This window comes from Pan paniscus, chromosome 3 (assembly GCF_029289425.2).
Source record: "Pan paniscus chromosome 3, NHGRI_mPanPan1-v2.0_pri, whole genome shotgun sequence".
Classification (NCBI taxonomy): Eukaryota; Metazoa; Chordata; class Mammalia; order Primates; family Hominidae; genus Pan; species Pan paniscus.
Window position 1 is genome coordinate 87290729 of NC_073252.2, and position 21720 is coordinate 87312448.

Below are 21720 nucleotides of genomic sequence, written 5' to 3' on the forward strand. Positions count from 1 at the left end.
TGATAGGGAAAATATTTTCTTTCTCCCATTACAATGAAGACACCAAGACACTTAAAACAACATACAAAAAGAAATAACTATTAATCTTACAAGGATTTAGAAGGTAGTACTCCCAAAATACTTAGAAAGCAAATTATTTTTGAATTCTACTACTCCAGCTGGACCAGTGGTATGTGCCTGTATTCCCAGGTACTTGGGAGGATGTGGCAGGAGGATCACTTGAGCCCAGGAGTTTGAGGCTATAGTGAGCTATGATCATGCCTGTGAATAGCCACTGCACTTCACTCTGGGTAACATAAGGAGACCCTGTCTCTAAAAAACAAAACAACTACTCTGGCCTCAGAATCTTGAGGAATTCAGTAGTGAACTCAATGGAAAACAAATGAATTCCAGAACTATTTATTGAGGCTTCTTATGTATAAGGCATTGTGCTAAATTCTGTGGGGGCTATACAAACATATATACAAGACATACAAAACTGGCCTCCAAAACTAAATATTTCAGGGAAGATACACCATGAAAAATAACTCTTGTACTAGACATGTAGAGAAAAATGCCGTGAGAGAGCAAGAAAGCAAATGATTAATTAACATTAGGATGAATTTAAAAGGTATTTTGGAGGTATTTGGCAGAGATTTTAAAAAATGCATATAATTTTATTTCCTTAAGCTATTGAAATTTTGGGGTTGTATATGTTACAACCTGTGGTTAATACAATGAAACTGACCAAATTGAACTGTGTCCTATTTCCTAGCACAGGATAAATATTTGAATTGGGTTTTAAAAGCTGAGCCTTTGGGCAGAGGGAAGAGGCTAAGGAAAGATTTAAAGGCAGGGAGGTACAGACTTACTGTGGTCCCTGTGGTACATTGTTACCTGGAACTTGAAAGTGTATGCAGGAAGAGCTGGATGGGGAGAAAATGGGCTGGGGCTTGGGATACTCATTGGGAAATTCAGTTCTAGACACAAGCCTATTATGAATAGACTTCAATGCCAGGTTAAGAAAATGGATTTAATTCCAGAAACTATTTCAAAGTTCTAACCCTGAAACGAGTAAAACATGAATGACTCCATTAAATAAAATGTGGAATGAAAAAGGAGAGAGAAATGTTGGGAGTGTTTAGAAGTGTTATTGAATATTAGGAAAATCATAATAAATCCTAAAGTTAAGGAAGACTGATAGGCTGATGCCATGATAATCTTGATTTTTACTGACCCCTGCAAATGTGGAAGAAAATTTGCACTAGTTTCAGTGTCAGGCCAGCAAACTTGTATCACATAATGACCAAAAAAATTCTTTTCATCAGTTTTCTTGGGAGTGCTCATGATTTTTGACTGATCATTTGAACACATGGAATAATGTACTGTCTAATTTCGGTGCCTCGAGGGCCCGTGCAGATCACAGAATCTTGCTCCTGGCATTGGATAGTTTTTCCCAGAGCAGTGGCAGATGTCCCTGAGCCGTGTCTGTTTTCTCTCTGTGACTTCTTAACTGCATACATTTTTAAGGTGGCCGATTTGAGAAAAGACATGTGATCCCAAAGAAAGGTTTTTTGTTTTTTTCTTTGCAAAGCCAACTAGCTCTTGCTTGGCTTTCTAGATCAAGAATAAAATATAATCAGTATGACACAAATAGATTTGATGGTTGTTCTATGCTGTCTTGGTCACTCATTTATAAGAAATTGTTGAAAGGGTATATATTAAACCAATATTCTCTTCAACTTTTTCCTTTTCACAGATTATTTTCTGGGTCAACTAAGTTTGCATAAATGCAAACTTCTGGAGTGAAATTCAGGTTTAATATATTCTACATGAGGGCAGCAGGCAGCTGATGAGCAAGTTGTTCTTATTCTGTGTACCTTGATAGGATTCAACTTTGGCCTGGATGAGGGGAATTTGTTTTTCCATGCAGGGCACTCTCATGAGAGTTTCAGAAAAACAATATGCTCTTGTCAGAACAGTATGCAGTTCTTCTAAAACTGGGGCTGAACTACATTTTACCCTTTAAAGGTCAGGAGATATTATTATGCAGCAAATTTAGCCTATGATTTATCTTAAAAAGGAACCATCACATATAAACCTCACAAGATCTGGGTAACGTTAAAAATGAGAATAAATTTCAATAACAGTACTAATAATAGCTCCTCCTGTGTATAAGAGATGGCACTCAGCACTGTCGCTTATTTACTCTCCACAACAAGCCCACAGGCAGGCATTAGTTTTTCAGTTTTAAGATCAAGAAACAGAATTTTATTCTTCATCTACCTTGCACTCACGGCATCGTTTTCACCACTGGTTACCTCTCTGACATTTTCCTACGTCGACTTTTCTTTCCACTTTCAGATCATCCCTTTGTAGCCTTAGATCAAACTAATTCCTTCTTTGGCCCGAAATGTTGGTTTTACTGAAAATTCTCTCCTTCAGGCCTCTTCTTTCCTGTCCTTGATAATCTCGTATAATCTTAGGGTATCTAATGGTACTGACCTTAATTGCTTTCAAGCCAGGCATCTCCCTTTCCTCATGTGCCTGGTCGTCTTCTATTACATAATAAGTGCGGGCCAGATATCTGACCTGCATATTCTGCCAGGGTCCCAAATAATATCCACCATTAGATTCAAAATCATTCTGCCAAAACAAACTTTCCCTCTTGACATCACTAATTCTGTTAATGGCACCAATGTTCTCCAAGTCAAAACCTGAAGTCATTTTGACAGCTTTTGTCCCTTACCTCCTAGAGTCATAGAGTCACCAACTCCTGTGGCATCTCTCCAGAAACATTTGCAACTATCTTTCCAAGAGCCGAGACTCAAATGCCAATAACTGTTACACTCATATAGCTCTTTAAAATAAAACAAGCTCCCACAGATACTATTTCTTATAATTTCCACACTAACCTCACAGATACAAAAACTGAGGTTTCAGAAACATATGAGTTTTGTTACACAGTGTAGAAGCAAAGTGGGGACTTGATCCCAGGTCTTCTGATTCCTGTTTTCCAGGTGTAATAGTCCAACAACTGCCTGTACCTTCATGCATGAGGCACAGCTGCCTCAGACACAGTTTTTCCACTGCTCCAATGCAGCTTATGTAATCACTAATAGTGACTGTCTAATAATCATTGTTAAATGACATCTTTTTTAAAACACAGATCTGATCACATCACTCTCAGCTCAAAAGTCTGTCAGTAACTTCTTAGACTGAAAAATGTTCAAATCACTTAACCTGGCACTCTCCAGTTTGTTTCCAACACCATTTTGAAACATTGCTTCCCATGTCCTCCCATAGTACAGCCAAGCTGAACTATTCTCAGTGTTTTTGTTTTGTTTTGTTTTTGAGACAGGGACTCACTCTGTCACGCAGGCTGGAGGGCAGTGGTGCACATTAGACTCCAGCCTGGGCGACAGAGTGAGAGACCTGGACTACAGGTGCGCGTCACCATGCCCGGCTAATTTCTGTATTTTTTGTAGAGACAGAGTTTTGCCATGTTGCCCAGGCTGGCCTCAAACTCCTGAGGCTCAACCCATCCTCTTGCGTAGGCCTCCCAAAGTGCTGGGATTACAGGAGTGAGCCACTGCACCTGGCCCTACTCTCAGTGTTTCAAATATGCTTGAAGCATTTGCCTGCATTCCTCTGCTCAGGCCATGCCCCCTGGACTGTCTTCTCTGCCTTTGAAAATGCTGACTGTTCTTTCTTTTATTCATTAATTAACATCAAAGCATTGATGGAGCAATAGTGTATCAGGGACTGGGCTAGGTATGGAAAAAAGTGGGTGAATAAGGCAGGAAGGATCCATTTCTCAAAGGGCTTAGGATCCACTGGAAGCATTAAGTTTCAGGACAAATGCCATACTCTCCACAAAATAACCCGTTCCTGATACCCTCAGCAGGAAGTGAGGACTTTCTCTTCTCAACAGCCATAGTACAGTGAGGAAACCTCGATTATAGGATTTACCATAATCTGATTTAATTACAGTTATTGAGGCATATGTCTTATCTTTCATGCTATAAGCTCCATTTTTGATAGGGACTCTAAGAAGCTCCCTATTTAGTCCTCACAGCATGTAGTGCAGGATTTCTCATTTAATAAGACCTCAATAAACAATATTGGAATAAATAATTTCTCTCAGCTTCTGTGAGTATGAGGTTGGGGAGAGACTGCCGCATGCCCCATTCACACACAAACAGCAGAGGACACAGTGAGCACACACGACTCCCACACACGCTCACCAGATGGTGAACATAACATTATTTTAGGCAACAGAACTGTCAGCTGACATCCAGGGTCCCATGATACTTGCCTCCATCCATTTAAAGAGACGTTTGAGACAGGAACCAACCCAAGATTTCTGGATATCAGAGTGCAAATCTGTTCAGAGAGCACATTTTTCTGTGTCAATAAACAGAGAGCAGGATTAACATCTCCTCCATAGCCTGCTTTTCTGACCTCAGAACTAGGAGGACGCTATATTCCTGACCATGATTTGGGACTGAATTTTTTCTTTAAGAATTAACACAAGTCACATACAGTTATATTTACTTTTTTTTGGTGTACAGGTCTGAGTTTCGACAAATGCTCTGTGTAACCACCACCACAATCAAGACAGAATAATTTCCACTGCTCCCCACCAAGAAATTTCCCTTCATGACACTTTGTAGTCAAACTCTCCTCACCTTTAATGCAGACCTCTTTCTCCACCTGCATAGTTTTGTGTTCTCCAGAATGTCACATAAATATAAAAGCTGTTTCAGTCTGGCTTCTTTAATTAGCATAATGTACTTGACGTTCATCCCTGTTGTTATGCATATCAATACTTTGTTCCTTTTTATTTCTGGACATTGTTTCACTGCATGAATGTGCCACTGTTTGTTTATTCGTTTACTAGTTGAGGGACATTTGAGTTATTTCCCATTTTTGGAGATTATGAATAAAGCCACTATAAATAAGTTTTTATGTTATCATAGGTTTTCTCGTCACTTAGCTAAATAGGAGTGGTCATATGGTAAGTGAACGTTTAACTTTATAAGAAACTGCCAAAATATTTTCCATGGTGTCTCTACTATATTTTGTATTCTCACTAGTAACATAGTAGCGTTCCAGTTGCTTCATATCCTTACCAACACTTGGTACCATCAGGACTTTTTTTTTTTTCTTTTTCTCTACTGTTCTTAGTATATAGTGTGGGATGGAATTTTAACATTTCATCTTTTTATAACCAAAATATTTCTACTTTGATACTCAGCCCACATTCAGTTTTTTCTCCTCTCCCTTCATTTGGTTCTTTGTATTAGCTCTCCCACTAGACTAAAGGTTTCTTTGTCGGTAAGGAAAAACTCTTAGTCATCTTTGTGTACATGAAGCTCTGCCACCCCATCCCAAGTGCAGGGATTTGCAAATAACACATGCTACTTAAATAAATGCTTCTATGTGATCAGATTAGATTATTAGATTAATACATACAGTGACATAATTAATACATCCAAAGGCTAATCTAGTATTGGCTAATTTTGTCAATTGTGGAACACCAAAAGAATTTTAATAAAAGTATATACTTTCTTCCCTTTTCATGAATTTTTCCATTTTCATGTATATGTCTGAAAAAACAGATTTCTGTTTTCTTGCTTTACCAAGGGCTAAATTGGAAAATATATTTGGGATTGTGAAATATTTGTGTAATAAATTTCTTGTGCTTATACAAAAGACAAGATTGTTATTACTGGTACTTAAGTAAGAAATTAAGAATTATTAATTAATTAACTTCACAAATTAGATCACATATATTTCAATGTGTTTTTTGGGTCAGAGAGAAGAAATTGGAATTACAGAGGGGACCTGATCTGTACATACTATTTGTCAAGTGAGTTGGGGCAAAAAAGAGGTTGAGGGTCACTGATAAAGACTCAAAGAATCTTGAAAATGGAAAGGTTCTCAGAAGATACAGAGGCCAACCTCCATTTAAATGCTATAGCCATTTATTGATGGCTATAGCATCTGTCTTCCACCATTGGTAAACTCACCACTTCATACAGCACCAAATACACATCCTTACAAGCAAGAGACTCAAAACAAAACAATAAATAAAAGAAACATGGGGGAGGCAACTTCTTAACTGAACTTTCATTTTTCTGTAACATTATATTATATAAACCTTCTGTAGCACCTACAGAAATCTAAAAATAGAGATTAGAATCTATTGTGGCAGAAAATAAGTTTGTTACTACATCAACCAGCCACATGGGAGTTAATCTCATTAACTTTTATATTGCAGGATGATGCATACCTTGGAGAGATGAGTTCAGTGGTAAATGACATGAATCTTGGAATTTCTTTACATTAATATCTACTTCTTCTGAAACTTCAGTTTTTGAATGGAATTAAACCAACAAGTTCTAGTTGTGTATAGAAGAAAATTTGTATAAGTCTATAGCAGTCTATATAAGAAAACTTCTTAAACATAGTTCATGAGCAGCATGGATTAGTTATCTTTCAGCTGGAAGGTTTCTTGGAGAACTTACAAGCAAGGGACTTCCTGCAGAAATGACTGCAAACATTTCTCCTTTTATGGGCTAGCATCCTCTATGATGGTTTTGTACCACTGTCTTAGATCTGATGGAAACTCATTCCCAGAATTCCCTTTCCTAAATCGTTCTTCATTCCAGTTGGCTACAAGGGAAATTTGTGTGACCTTTGGAAGGTAAAAGTGAAACAGCAGCATTCTGCTCTGAAGGTCAGTGTAGTCAACAAGTGCAGCTCACTGACCTCCCAGATCATCTTGCCCATGGCAGGCAGCAGCCAGGCTGCCGGACATTTGGCTCCCCACAGATCTCCTCTTTTGGTTTCTGGGCCAGGTGCACGAATGGCTTTGCAGTGAAGAGTGCCAGTCCCTTTCGGGCTGTTCAAGTCAGGGTCGTTGAGGCTGGAGAAGTATGAGTCAAATACAAGTTCCAGTTTATTTTTATGGGTTTCATTTTCTCCTGCAGGTTTTCCCTTGCTCAGCTCTACTTCAAATCTAGCTTTTCTTCCCAGTTGCCAGCTCTGCTAACCTATGATGACTTTAGCTCCATACCAGATGTGATGTGAAAGCGACTGCAAAGCTCCCACAATTGTGCAAAGTCTAAAACTGAAAATAAATCAATTATTCCATATTACCATAGTGGTTCTGCTTTTCTAAGTGATAGGGATTCCATTAAATCTTTTCTATTTAGAATACGTACTTGGTTACAAATATTCTTTAGTGCATGCCTTTCTTTTTTAAAATTTATGATATTGTCAAAAGAAATAGTACTAACGTACTGAGCCTAAGTATGTTATTTTATTCTCCCTTGTTTTGGGGATAGGGACTTGGAATATGCTCTTTTACACAATTCCTCTCAAAACTGGTAAGCTGAGGAATTGGGAGTCTGCTCTATAACCAGAGAATACAGAAAAACTAACAATTAATTTGAACTTCCGCATAATAATGAGTTAAAGACTACTTGAGTGAATTAGCTGCCTCTTCGAAATTTGTTTTAATGTGACACTTGGAAAGTTATGTCACTCATGATGAAATCTAAACATTAAAATTTTGAAAACAGGCTGGGCATGGTGGCTCACATTTGTAATGTCAGCACTTTGGGAGGCAAAGGTGGGAGGATCAGCCGAGCCCAGGAGTTTAAGACCAGCCTGGGTGACAAAATGAGACCCACCTCCTCTAAGAAAGAAAATTGAAACCAATTTCAGTTAATCAATTTTTATCATAATGTATGTGCATTGAGAATAAATAAATACTGCCATGAAGCACTTCGACCTTTTTACTTAAATTCCTAATGTTTTACATAATTTCTGAAGATTTTATGGTCTTTAAAGGCAGGGATGCATCTTCTCATTTTTACATCCTCCCATACTGGCACACAGATAAGTCCTTATTCAACATCAATTGAACTAAGTAAAGAACACATTTCAGCTTCCTGTTTTTTACAAAAAAGAAAAGGGCAGCAGGGTATGAGCAAACAACCACAACCAACTACATCCTCTGATGCTTTTCTCACTATTATATAGAAACTCCAGCAGGAAACCACTGCTATATCCTTTTCACCACTATAGCAAAATCTTATGAATTACTGGCAAGCATAAAACAGCTCCATTGACATCACATCAACGTTTGTGACAATTTATACTCACCACACTCAAGTGCTTTAAAACATCTTAAAAAAGTTTCTCAAGGACAAATTCCCAAGGAAAAATAATCATATACTTTAACCACGTGTTTGGAGTTTAATTATATGAAAAAGCAATAAGCACTATTGAAACTTGATGCACCTCTCAATGTAGCTGATGTTTACAAAAAGCTCAAAAAACTGACAAGTGTTAAAATTCCTCATATGACTCAGACTTATAAAGATTTCTAACAGACCAAAGATGTATTAACGACTACTCCAACACACGAAAGTACTAATTTTTTCCCTTTGTATTCAAAACGACCCAAGAATTAGACATTTCTAGCTAGGAAATGTAGACCCCCCTTTTTTCCATTCTCACACACTATGCACTTATATTTACAGCAACACACATTTTAAATTTGTAACGTGAGCCTTGATAATGCATTTTATCAATGAAGGGGTCTTCCATTGAAGATCTCTTATTTGTCCAAGAACTACAAAGACAAGATGATGGCAGAAGTCCAGGCCTTTCATTCAAGGGCTTTAACTTCAATGTGAAACACAGACAAATATATTCATTTTACACAGAAGTCACAGGTCTAGAACTCTGTAGCTTTCTTGCACGCCCACATTACCTAGTCCATAAGCTCTCCATAGGGTGTAGGGCTAAATGACTACATGCGTAAATGAATGAAGGCATACATGCTTGGTGATGATGAAGAGGGGGAGATAAGAAGGGCCCATTTGGGTTCCAACAAAGGCAGAAGGGGCCTAAAATTCAGAAAATAAGCCCATGAATGAAGAAGAAAACAAGCAATATTTAAAAAAACAAGTGGTGGGGCATCAGAGCTAGAATTGATCTTAGGGATTTCTGGACCAGCCCTCTCATTTCTAGAGAGGACCTGAGGTGCCATGGGCAATGACATGCCTTCATGTTCCACTTTCAGGGACTGTGACATTTGTGTACCTGTTTCATGATTTTAGCCTCATGTGCTTCCTATCTAAACCATTTTTTTAACTCAATATTTTTCATTAAATTGACTTTAACTGGTGCACTGGTTGAAAACATTAGCCTTGTCCTAAAAAATAACATCTGTGAAATTACAGGTTTGATGTACTGGTTATATTATTTTTCATAGCATATATTTTTAAAAATATACTTTGAAATGTGTTCTGAACATATTTCTACATTTAAATAAATTCATAAGTATGAAAATCCAAAGCAATCTGTATGCTACCTAAGATCCTCTCACAGGTCACTGCTGGAAATCTGCACTCTGAAAAGCAGTGCTCTCTATTGTGTTACCTCCAGGAACAAAGAGTTTGAATTCTGAAATGACATGAGGTGGTAAAGACATTCCAGAGTGATAAAAAGGGTCCAGTAATAAGACTAATGCCTCTAGGTGATTTCTGTCCATTTTCTTTTACTAGAAAAAAAAATCAATTGCTAATTAAGGAACTAAAAAAATAAGGCAGAAATCACGGCTTTCTTCAGTTATTGGATTTTCACCTTCCAAATGGACAGACAGGTATATTCATCCTCCTACCAAGTACCATTAATTCATTAGAACTACAGTTTTAAGAAGGAATTCGTCTGAAATAGACCTCCTGTGCGTGGATTACCTTTTTTTTTCTTAGTATTCCATTTGCAATGAGAACACTTAGCTGTAAGCTGTAATAAGGAATTGCTTAACTTTCATAAGTAAATGAATGTCTATGATTAAAACATCAATCACGGAAACACTAGTTCTATAAATAGTTTCTAGGTCCAAAGTCCATAGGCAGTTAAACAAAGACACATGTTTGTTTTTTCTTGTGTGTGTGTGTGTGTGTGCGCGCGTATGTATGTGTGTGGGTGTGCACACACATGTGACATAAGAAACACATTTGGTTTTTCTTTTGAGAAACAAAGAAATGTTATTTGCTGAACATATGTGTTACCTGGTATTTTGATAAAATTTATGTTTGCCAATGTTATCACCTATGCAATGATCTATAAAATTTTAACCTAAAATACCTGTCCTTGAACTCACCCTGTTTTTTTTTAAATGTCTTATCGCTGATTTAGAAGCTTTCACATTTGCTTTTTAAGCAACACAAGATGAAATCCAAGATAGAAGACAGAAGTCCATAAAATCGTACTGAGTCCTTGCATTTTGACCCACTGTGATTTGCATCACCAACAGAGTCCTGCAGTGTAGCATAGTGGTGAAGCTCATGGCCTTTGACATTGAACAACTGAATTCACACAGCTCCATTACCATCTGTGGGACTTTGGGCAAGTTATGCTATCTATTTCCTCATCTCTAGAATGGGGAATTATTAATGTGCTATTATTTAGTAGTACAAACCTCAGAGATTTCTTTAAAGGAGAAGTGGTTTTAGCAAGATGTCACTGGCAGATAAGCCTGAAGAATAAAAATTTTAAGGATTTATAGATATCTGTAATCTAGCCCTCACTCATTTCCTTTGGAAAGTAGATGGATATATATGGAGACATGTATTAGGGTTCTCTTATGCTCTAGAATCAAGATGGCAAAGTGCCTCAAGTGTTTTTTTGTTTTGTTTTGTTTCTTGTTCATTCTTTAACGAATTTTAAACCCTCTTCCTGCATGTGTTTAGTTGGTCTTTCATTCTTTTCCACTCATCATCATTAATTCTATAATGGAGGCTCCATCTCTTTTCTTTTATTTCCCCTACACCACCAGTCTCTGCGCTCCAAGGCAAAGGAGGTTCTCCCCCCAGTCGGGGCAAATACACAGAGATGGAATCACTTACTAGGCATTTCAGAGGCATGAATTACCACTTCAACTTCCAAGGTTGAAGCCCCGGAGAGGGAGACCAATGGAGAGTGGTGAGCACCTCCTCAGAATAAAAAGATAGCCAGAAGGCATGGGATATTTCACAGAGCAGCTACATAAATAGCTGGGTATTTACAGTCCCATTGGAATGGGTACATTCCCCAATAATGATCTGACTCAAGATCATTCCCCAAGGGTGGAAGAGCTTCCTGAGAGTCTAAGCAATTATCTAAAACAGTGGCCCTTAAGCAGTCTTAAAATACACTTGTGTATCACAAACAATTTATGAGCAATGATAAAGTACCAATGACAGCAAATTATTTATTAAAGTATAATTTAGAGCTGTTTTCTCTAATGAATTATATTAACCTCAAAAATCAAGTTATTTCTATAATAATGTCACTCTCACTCATTTCACTGGCATGTGTGGATATTTTCTTGAATAGGAAAAAAATGGAAATGAAGTTACACTGAGGTTCTGGTATCCTCATGAGAAAGAAATTTCTCGTAGTACACAGACCAGCAGACTCTTGTAAGAATTCTACATCTTATATCTGTTCCGTTTTTGTCACTTCTGCTACCCTCTGCTTCTTAGTTGTTTTTAGGAGAAGTAAGTCAAAAATGCATGTGTCTGTGACTTTATTTTCTACAACATTAAGGAAGTGGAGTATGGGAAAGACATATAGTTTTCAAGTTAGCCTGGCAGGGAGGAAAGGAACCCAGGTGTGGCAAGCAGGTGGTGAAGCTGTGAAGAGGAACGGAAATGAAGCTGAATTGCTCAGCATACAGGAAGGAAGAAAGAGGTACAGGGCTGCTTGGTTAGGACAGAGGAGGGACCCAGGTTGTTAGGCTACCAGGGGAATTCTCTGAGATCGTGACCAGGAAAAGAGCCCATTCTAATTTTGTTGAACTATATTTATTACTAAGCTTATTCCCGTTGTCTGGGAATTATTTGAGAGTTCAGACTATGTATTATTCAATTTTGAGTCCCTAGCACACAAAACAGGGTTTTACATACATACATATATATATATATATATATATATATATATATCTCAAGTGCTCGATACAGATTTATTAAATGATCCAAAGAATTCACCTTTCTTAAACCAGGGCCTTCTGCCAACCCCATTTCACATTCTATCTCTCACCTCCTAAATAAATTCCTATTTCCAGTTGGAGGAAAGCTTTGATTCAATTTGCAAAGTAGAAGGAGCTGACATGCTCTCAATCCAGTCCAGCTCAGGTTATTAACTTTTCCCCTCCCTCTCGGAGACTCAGATTTCATCACTCAAAAGCCACAAACCCCAGAGGCAGGATTTTTTAAAAACCTATCATTATAGTTCCAAACATCAAAATAGCCACCAGGGGAATAGCAGAACAGTTTCTTCGTAAAAGAGCATAAACATTTCAGTGAACTAAATTTGTGTTTTAAATGGCACTTTCAGTCTTTATCTCTAAAGACTTTTAACACCTATGGTCTTTTATATATTATCAACTCATTTCAGGTGACAGGACGCTTGATACTTAAACACAGCCACCATTCTATAAGGAAATGCCACTCTCTTCAAAGAAAGCATAGAGTCAATGTGGCACTGTGTCCTCTGTTAGTTTCGATTGGTACTATTCTCGGCACTGTCTTCTCGGAGTGAAGCTGTTGAAACACTGACACTTTAGGATTAATAATTAGATGAGGGGATGTTTTTAGAAATAAAGTAGGAGGCACGAAGTGGGGGTGGTATGCAGCGAAGTGTGCATGAGGAAGGAAAGTGGCAGGAGAAGTTGAGAAGGCATGAGAGATTTCAGAGCACTATGAAGACAGCTTTCCCTACCAAAGAGATCTGCCTGAGTTTTCCATCTTGTTGCCTCAAAAGGGCATTTGTCTTTATTTGCAACATGAATAAATCAACCCTGATGCAGTCACCTCATTTTTTGGCCACAGTAACGGAGCAGTTCTACACAATCAAGTGGCCAGACTGTGCAGTGATCTGCCTAGCCTCAGAGAGGGGTTGCAAACACAGCCTACTGTAATCATTAACTGAGCATTTCCAGGCTATACAGAAACACAAGCTGGGATACGAGTTGATACTACTCCTGAAAGTTTATCTCAACTGCCAGGCCTGCTAAATAAAATGCAGCATCACTTGAAAGATTGAGATACACTCTGGACTTTCAGGAAGCTATGCAAGTTTGGTCTATGTATAAAAAGTTATACATAAGATAAAGATATGGTGCATTTAAAAATACATAAAGCAATCCAATGTGAGATCTCAGTCATTGGTCTTTAAGGTAAAGAAAAAATAAATTACATTATTGTTAAAACTGCTAATATTTTTCATTTGCCACTTGTGGTACAGTAAAAAGCAAGCAAGTACACAGATGAAAAACTCCGTTATTCTTTAACAGACTACGTTAACTCAATTTTTATTCATTAAACTTTCACAGACTCTACAAATTTTGATACTGCAAAATTTTTAGACCCTCACTATGGTTAATGGGGGTTAACTATATTTGGCGCCATTACCTTTCTGCTTTGTAGACACATCAATTTCATGAGTATAGTCATAGCATTTTGGAGCTCAATGGTACTTAGGGAACACCTAAGTAGTCCAGACTTTACAGACTCAATACCTACAGGTTTGGGGTAGTAACACAACTAAGTGAAGCTGTTGGGCACAAGTGACTTATATAAATGCTCAATGTCAGTGAGACATTGAGAAGTGGGGACTACAGCGAAGTAATGAAGTAGCATATATATTGCTGTTCAGCTCCAGCCTAGAGAATGTGGGTGAGGGCTTCATTTTTTATAATAGATCTGATGTTTAAACACTGGCTTAATTAAAAAATAAATACCTGGAGGCCACAGTTTTCCTGCTAGGCCCACAGACTGCCAGTTTTCAATTCTGATTTGGTACATATATCTCCAAATCTGAGGCCCAGACAGGTAAAGTGAAGAGTACCAGGTCTCTCAGATGCTCACAGCAAAGCTTTCTTCTGCTCTGAGAATCCACTTGGGTAGACAATCCCTCATATGAAAGGAGACTGTAAGTGCATTTTCACTCACTTAATCAGAGCTCAGCCCCTTAGCCTGACAATGATAGACTTCTGCTCTCTGACTGTTTTCAGAACATGTTCGACATGAAAACAAGAACAATCACCCATACCTACTTTGTCATAAGCAATTTTTACCCAACCAAGGATGCAGGTGAAAATGAACATGCATTTACTAACTTTAGCTCTGACTAAAATTTTTACTGGAATTTAAAATTCTTAATTTTAATTAACAATTACAATTTTAGCTGCTTCATTTTTACCTGCATTTTTCAAGGAGAAATACCTTATAGAAAAATTCAAAGAAAGGCATGCTTAATTAACAATATGACTAAGTATAAATTTAAGAATCATGCTATGTATAAAATAAATTAGAAACAGGTCTTAAGAATTACAAAAGTTTTGCTGCAATCATGGAGCTTTAAACCATGCTTTGAGTGGATTGAGAAACTAATTTAGAGTGAAGGAATGAGCATTTCAAAGCGATGTAATGGCAAAGGCAAAGATCAAACTCCAAGAAAGTGGAACTCACAGTGAGTCAAATGTCTTTTGCATTTTTGAACAACAATTTTTAAAAAATGTATACTGAGAAAGCACATTCATATCATAGAGTAAAAAGGAAGAACTACAAGAAAAACTTCTATGTTATATTCAGCATATCTGTCCTGTACAGTCATAATTCAGAATAAAGACACAGAGGCAATGCAAAATTTCAAATCTTGATAATATTTGCAGGCTATTACATTTTAGAAAAACTGTCAACAAGAATTGAAACAAAAAATGCTCTGATTACTCAGAAAATATAGTTCACACAAACACTTCACTCCCTCAGGCATTTCATTAAACCAAAGTTGTACATTATAAAGAAAGAGAAGAGTCTCCCATAGACACAATACGCTTATTTTAATTTTATGCTATTTAGAAATCAATAACAACTGATTTCTGAAAAACAATCAAGAATCTATTAACATAAAGCATCTGATTATTCTTCATAAACCAGATCTCCCACTTGGATGGACTATTTGCAATTCAAGTTTTAAAAAAATTCTCTGTAACTCTTTTTTCCTCCAGAAAATTAACAGATGCAAATGTGATTGTCAAAGGGGCTTTGGAGATATATCTCCGTCCTCCAGCTGTCCATTACTGAATTAGCAACAATGCTGAGGTCCCCGGAGATGCCTGACATTGTGAGTTTTTACTCTCTAGCCTCCAGAATTTTTTAAAGGGTTCTCTTGCTTCTGTAAGTGTCACAAAGCTGTGAATCCTGACTAAACCAATCTTCTAGAGGTGGCTTGGTATCCACGCTATTTAGGATCCAAGAATTAAAAATTTTAAATGGAATCTGGTGTGTAAGGCCAAGAAATTGTCTTGTCTTAGATCACCCTGCTGATCCCCACGATATTTCTGCTACGCTAGACCCTTGGGACAGAGATGAGATCATGGCATTGTCATTTAGACAGACTTACTGAATTGACTCTCAATTTTGGGGGAAGGGGTGCATAGTAACTGATTCTCCTCCCTCACCATGGAGAAAACTCTTGGACATTGTCTTCAGGTCCTGGTCCTTTTTCCCTTAGCCAAGAATTACTGGGGAATTAGAAAGAGGAGTTCTGGATTTTTAGCTTCAGCTCTATTAGTGACTAGAAACAGTTATTAACTTCCTTGGGACTCATCTGTAATCATTTATTTCTTTGTAAATAAAGGCAATGGTTTCCAAATCTGGGTACTGGAATCCTTTTGGGACCTTTATAAAAATACAGATTTCTAAGCCCCACCTCCAGATTCAGATTCAGATTAGGGTCATTTATAACTGCCTGGTAATAATAATTGGGGCCCCAGATTATGCTGCCAGCCTCAAAATAAAGCCAATAATTTAATTACCGACATGAACAATTAGAAAGCTGTTAGTATGTTGCCAACTCCAATATGCCGAATTAAAAAGCTGTGAAAACTTTTCTCACTGGCATTCAAGAGAGTACGTAATTTAAATTGTAAGAGTATATACATTTTCTCCCTGAAATTCAGTAATTTCAGAATTTCAATCCAAATGCAGACTCTAAATGTTTTTGTTATTCCAGACTTGACTCTTACGTGCAAAAAGTTAGATTATCACTAATTTGAACACTCTGATATGGATAAGAAAGAGGTCCAAGTCATTTTTATTTTTTTAAAAAAAGCAAAGTTCCATATTTGGTTGCATTCCAAATCAACTAATTCAAGCAGATGAATCTCTGACTTAACTGGCCCTGGTCTTCTGTTTAAAGATATAGCTTCATTTAAAAGGGTGAAAATACCACAAAATTGTTCTATTCCAGAGAAAAGACACCAAGAGCTGAATGAAGCCCACCAAGAAAATGTTCAGGAACACAAGTAAAGGTTTTCTTCTCTAACTTTGTCTCTTCAGAATAACTGTTAGGGTACAGCAAAACACAAGAATAAATTTTCTAGAAATGCATACAAACATATTTAAATATCTAACTAAGAAGATGGACAAGTCATAGAGCAACTGACGAAAAGAAAATATGGCAGATGCTGCCGTTCCTTTAGGAGTTCATGGCTACCAAGCGATCTGGTTCATCTTCACAGCCTGTCAGTTCCTCACATGACCACCTCGGCCTTCTGTGCCAACGACTGTAGTTGCATTCTGAGAAATGAAATAATCACGCCACAATGTGGTGTATCTCGTAATGTCAATAGTTCAACAGTAAGATTCAACTGAACAAGGCCTAACCAGTAAATTACTGCAAAATAAATAAAAAGATGGCAGGAAATGGCAGATTTATGATGTTATGGCCACTCTGGCTAGATTTTCTTAAAGTAGCAGTATTAGGAAAATAGATCTTAGTCATAAAATAATTAACAACTCAAAAAAGGTCAAATATACAGAGCTAGAGAATAAAACAGTGATTACCAGGGTGAAGATGGTCAGGGGAGGAAAAGGGGGCATCCAGGTCAAAGGATACAAAGTAGTAGATATAAAAGATGTATACGTTATTTGGTTCCACTACAGACACCGTCACCATTTTACATTTTATGTATATACATGTATACCATTATATATATTTATATATAAAAAATATAAAATATGTATATATGTGTATACATAAAAAATATATAAAATATGTATGTATGTATCTTATAACATCACATTGTATACTTTAAATATACACAATGAAATTTATTTTTTTAAAAAGTAACTCATGTAATATTTCAGTCCAAGCAGAAATTCTACTGCAGTTCTCTTCCAACTTGATATTTATTTTTTCTTTTCTAAATGATTCTTAAATATAACTGCCATTACTCCCTCATTCTTTGCTTCCTCCTTCTATAGACACGAAATCAGCACCCCTTCCTCACTGCACATCCAGGTCCATCCATCTTTTATAAACTAACTCAAGATCCCCCTCCTCCTTGAAGCCTTTCCAGATTAATTCAGTCCCCAAGGATCTTGCTCTCTGACTTTACTGCCATGTACTCACTAAATTGTAAGTCTTGCCTTCCTCAATCAGGCAATTATGCTATTCAGAATATTGTGGAAAATGCTTGTCTATCAGATCTGTCAGATCTCTTGGTCGGCTCTTGGCATCTTGCAAACTGGGAACATCTCTTCTTTGTATCACTTAAAGCAGTAGCTTTCAGACTTTTTGGAAAATGATGTATAATGAGGTATACATTTTATATCACAGTCCATTATGCAGGCGTGCACACACACACACATACGTATATATATATTTAAGGAATTTCATGAACAATACTTACTCTTCTGTTTTAGTCTTTTATTTTTCAAAAATAAAAATGCTGATCAGACTCACTAAACTGACTTCACAGTGTGCTAGTTTGAAAAGCACCATTCTTGAAGGGCACTTAATGATTACTATGGGATTACTGTAACTATTTCTCTCATTTAAAAAATAATTTTTAAAAATGTATGTGGCCTTTGGGGTCTGTTTAACCTGTGTTCCTGAGTTACTTGTTTGTTCAGTCCGTTTTTTACACTATCATATGTTTGCCTTTTGGAGTCATCTAGGACAAATAAATACTTAGAATATACACTCTTTGTCATTCTTTTCCCCTGAGCCCTATTCTCATAAAAATAAGAATCCTTGAATTTTTATAACTCATTTCTATATAATTTAAACCTCTATTCCCTCATTCTCTCTCTTATTTTTCTAATATGCAAAGTAGGTGGTAGACATTTGTAGATGAAATATTTGAGCCAAAATAATTAAGACTTTTCCCCCTTTAAGCAGCCTATTGTAAATTAAGGTAAATATAATTTCTAGATATTTGAAGAATATAAATTTGGGTAATCTGAATACCATAGATCCTCAAAATGAATGCATTCACCTAAGTCACCCAGATAAAATGGTTTACTGACCAGATGAGTTGGCAGGCCTTTTGGACTTCAGTTTGTAGGTGGATCCTGCTGCCCTCTCCATTCTCGTCTTACCATCTTTATGTACTCACACTGTTTTTCAACCATCTGGAGCTATGTATTTTCCTTGGTCTCTGCTTATTTTGGTCCCCATGCCAGGAATGTCCTTCCCTCTCTTCTTCACTGGGCTAGGTCCTCTCATCTTTCAGGTCCATGGGAAACTCTCCTTATTCTCTCCACCTCTACCCTGGCCTCCACAGCACCCTGTCAGGGCACTCCACCAGCGGTTGCTGGCAGTGTCCCTCCCAAGTTTTGCAGGCTGAGACTATGTCTTGTTTATTCTTCTATTCCACAATCTAGGACCATGTCCAGTCCAGGATTAAATATATGTTGAATGTATCAACATATATTCATGAAAAAGTGAATGAATGAGTGCATAAAGGGCAGGAGCAGCTGCCAATGAAAGAGCTCAAATAAGAGCTGTGGCTAGAATCATGTGTCCTCCTTCTCTGAGCCCAACATTTTATAATTTTGTGATTCCAAGACCAATATTTCCGTGTTTCCTGCAAGCTGCAGATTTTGCAACTGGAAATTCAAACAGTGAAGGATAGCTGGATCTAAATATAGTCTTTTAAGTATGTTGAGGCATAATTAAGAAAATGTTGCAGGAACAAATAATTAAGCATATTGGGCAATTCTTTTGAGGCAATTAAAACACTCAAATTTCAAAACAGCTTGCTGGAATCCAGCCTGCCCTCCAATTGACACTGATCTGACTCATACAACGCCTCAGTCCTCTACTTCCCATGTGAAGCTGATGCACTTGTGATTTTGTCCTAATCATTTTCGTAGAAGTCTAGTTAGTGATTAGGTGAAGGCTCACCACACCACAACACACTGTACATGGCTCTCCATGAGTTCCTCTGCTGTTTCCAAAATAAATTTCAATCATAGAACATCTAGGCCTGCAATTGCAATTGCTGTTTTTTTTTTCTCTTTTGAATCAATAACCTATTCCCTTGATTAAAGACACACAAAACTTGAAAAACTAAACACACACAAGAACTCAAAAAAGAACATTCTCTAACGCAAACTCCTGTCTTTTGCAGATAGCAGCAGAGATTTTCTGCTTTGGGCTGTGACTCATGTACCTTTATTCCCACAATTGTTACTCAGGGCAGGCCAACGGTGAGCACAATGGGAAAAGAAAGAATAGTTTATAACTGGAAAATAAGCACATTCGGGCGAAGTACACTCAAAGCATTATCAAAGTAAAATATGCAGCAGCACCAACAAGAGCAAACGAAAGCCCACGCAGGAGATGTGTAAATATTTCATGAAGCAAAGCCTTAATCAACCCTCTCTCCCAAATCTTGCTGGTGTTGTAAACACTTCAGTTTCTTCTAGTCCCACCATGACCCAGATACCTTGCAAAAACAAAATAAAAACATAGTCCAATGGATCTTTAAACAAATGTGTTGTGAAAATATTTAGATGGAGCATACTCAAGTACCGCTTTAACCAAGAGGAAGAAGACACCTTACTCAAAGGTGGGTGCTTCTTGAGTGACTGCTCAGAGCTCCGTTTCTCCCCTCCCCCTCCAAGCCCTTGCCTTTTGCCCACCTCCTCGGCTGCTTTGTGGACATTCACATCGTCTTAACCTTGAACTGCCTACACCCCAAGCGGTGATTTCTCCCAATGGCCCTCCAGAAAGCCCTTGAAACCTGGTCTGGATTCGATGCCTTCCCATCACCCAAAATTCACTTCCCAGTGGCATATTAAGTACCTCTCCTTTTTTCCCTCTTTCACTGTCCATTGTTGCGTCTGAAATGATGCCTACATCGTTTCCATCTGCCTGGAGAGCATGAAGATCTTCTGTGTGTGTTGGCTGACAGGCTCCTTCAGACCTCTTCTAAAGCCCATCTTGAAAGAACCGTTTATCACCTCTAGTCTCTACCCTTTTTTAATGTGGTTCCAAAGTTCGCCTCTATTAGTGAACATGTCTCTACAACGATTTCCCTTTATCAACCCCTGCCCGCCCTTCCTCTTCTTTCTGCCTACCTCAAGAAAACCTATTTACATATGCATTTATGTATGTGTGTGTATATACACACATACATACATCCATATATAATATATATTTCTATGTTTTGACCTTAAAGGGGATAAGCATAGGAAAATGAGATAAATACACACACACACACACACACACACACACACCCCTCATATTCGGATATTCGCAGTGTGCAGACCCGATTGATTATAAATTCCCCTGCCCACGATCAGCAGGCGTCTTCTCCCATTTACCTTCAAAGCCAGAGCCAAAGAGAGCAATGACCTTGCAGAGAAATTCATCACCTGCGAGAAAGACTGCCCCTCCTAGAGCGCAGGATGGGACAGAGACAAGAGCAACAGGCAAAGGATCCCTGTGCAAAATGTGGGACCGAATCCCTTCCGCATCCCTACAGAGCACACCACCAGGCTCCGGTCCCCCGCGCTGGCCGCGGGGCGGAGGTGCGCAGGGGGCGTCTCCTACCTGCTCTGCCCGGCTCCGCGGCGCGGCGGGGCCACTGCCTGCGCTGTGGCGGGGGCTTCCCGTCGCATATCCCAAACACCGTCTCTCGGCGCCACACCGATGGCTCCGGCGGGCCCGTGAGCTGAGGTCCTTCTCAGCCCGGTCCCGGAGCGAGCTCCGTGCGTTCAGGAACTGAAATTACTATGCCAAGAGCAGAGGCGGCGCGCAGCAGTCGGGCGTAGACCGAGGGGGCTGCCCCCACCACTGGGCTGCAGACGCCGCCGCCGCCCCCGCTGGGCGCAGAGCCAGTTTGGAGGTGAGAGTTCACTTGCCCGACTGTTCATCCGTCAGGCCCGGGGTGTACCCATCTGTCCAGCGCTGCCCAGCCTGAGCATCCGAGAGAGGGGCGACAGCTTTGCAGGCGGCGGCGGCGGCAGCAGCAGCAGCGGCGGCAGCAGGAGGCCGAGCTCCGCCCCCTCCAAACCCCCTCCCCCGCCTTCCCGGTCCTGGGGGAAAGTGTTGCAGCCCAGGCTGCTGAGCGCCTGGCCGGGAGCTAGGAAGGGTCTGGTGGGTTGTGGTTCTGCACCCCTGGAGACCAGAGACAGATGGAAAGTTAAGAAGGGATTAAGGAAGAGGGCTGGGGGCCCAGAGCGATTTAGCAGGCATTCTGGCCCTTGCTCCCTCCCACAGGTCACCAGACTCCATGGCTGAGTCTAGACTCTAGCAGAAGGTTTCCAATAAAGCCACGTGCAGTGAAGATCTGAAAGCAAGATCATCCGATAAGTAATATGTTTTGCAAAATGTACAGTATCCTGCGTATTCGGAGAGGCACTGCTGACAGTG

General features: G+C 38.8%; 1 protein-coding gene across 3 annotated transcripts in view; it reads right to left on the reverse strand.

The window, feature by feature from the left end:
• Positions 1-21439, reverse strand: part of GPRIN3 (GPRIN family member 3) — a 66876-nt gene extending 45437 nt beyond the window's left edge. Inside the window, exon 1 of one of the 3 annotated variants that reach the window (XM_003829886.5) lies at positions 20899-21439. The gene's annotated coding sequence lies outside the window, so the exon portion shown is untranslated. Of the gene's footprint in view, positions 1-20148; positions 20353-20669; positions 20820-20898 lie in introns of those variants that run through there. The other 2 variants (XM_034958915.3, XM_063603831.1) reach the window with 2 other exon arrangements.
• Between the last annotated feature and the right edge of the window lie 281 nt (positions 21440-21720).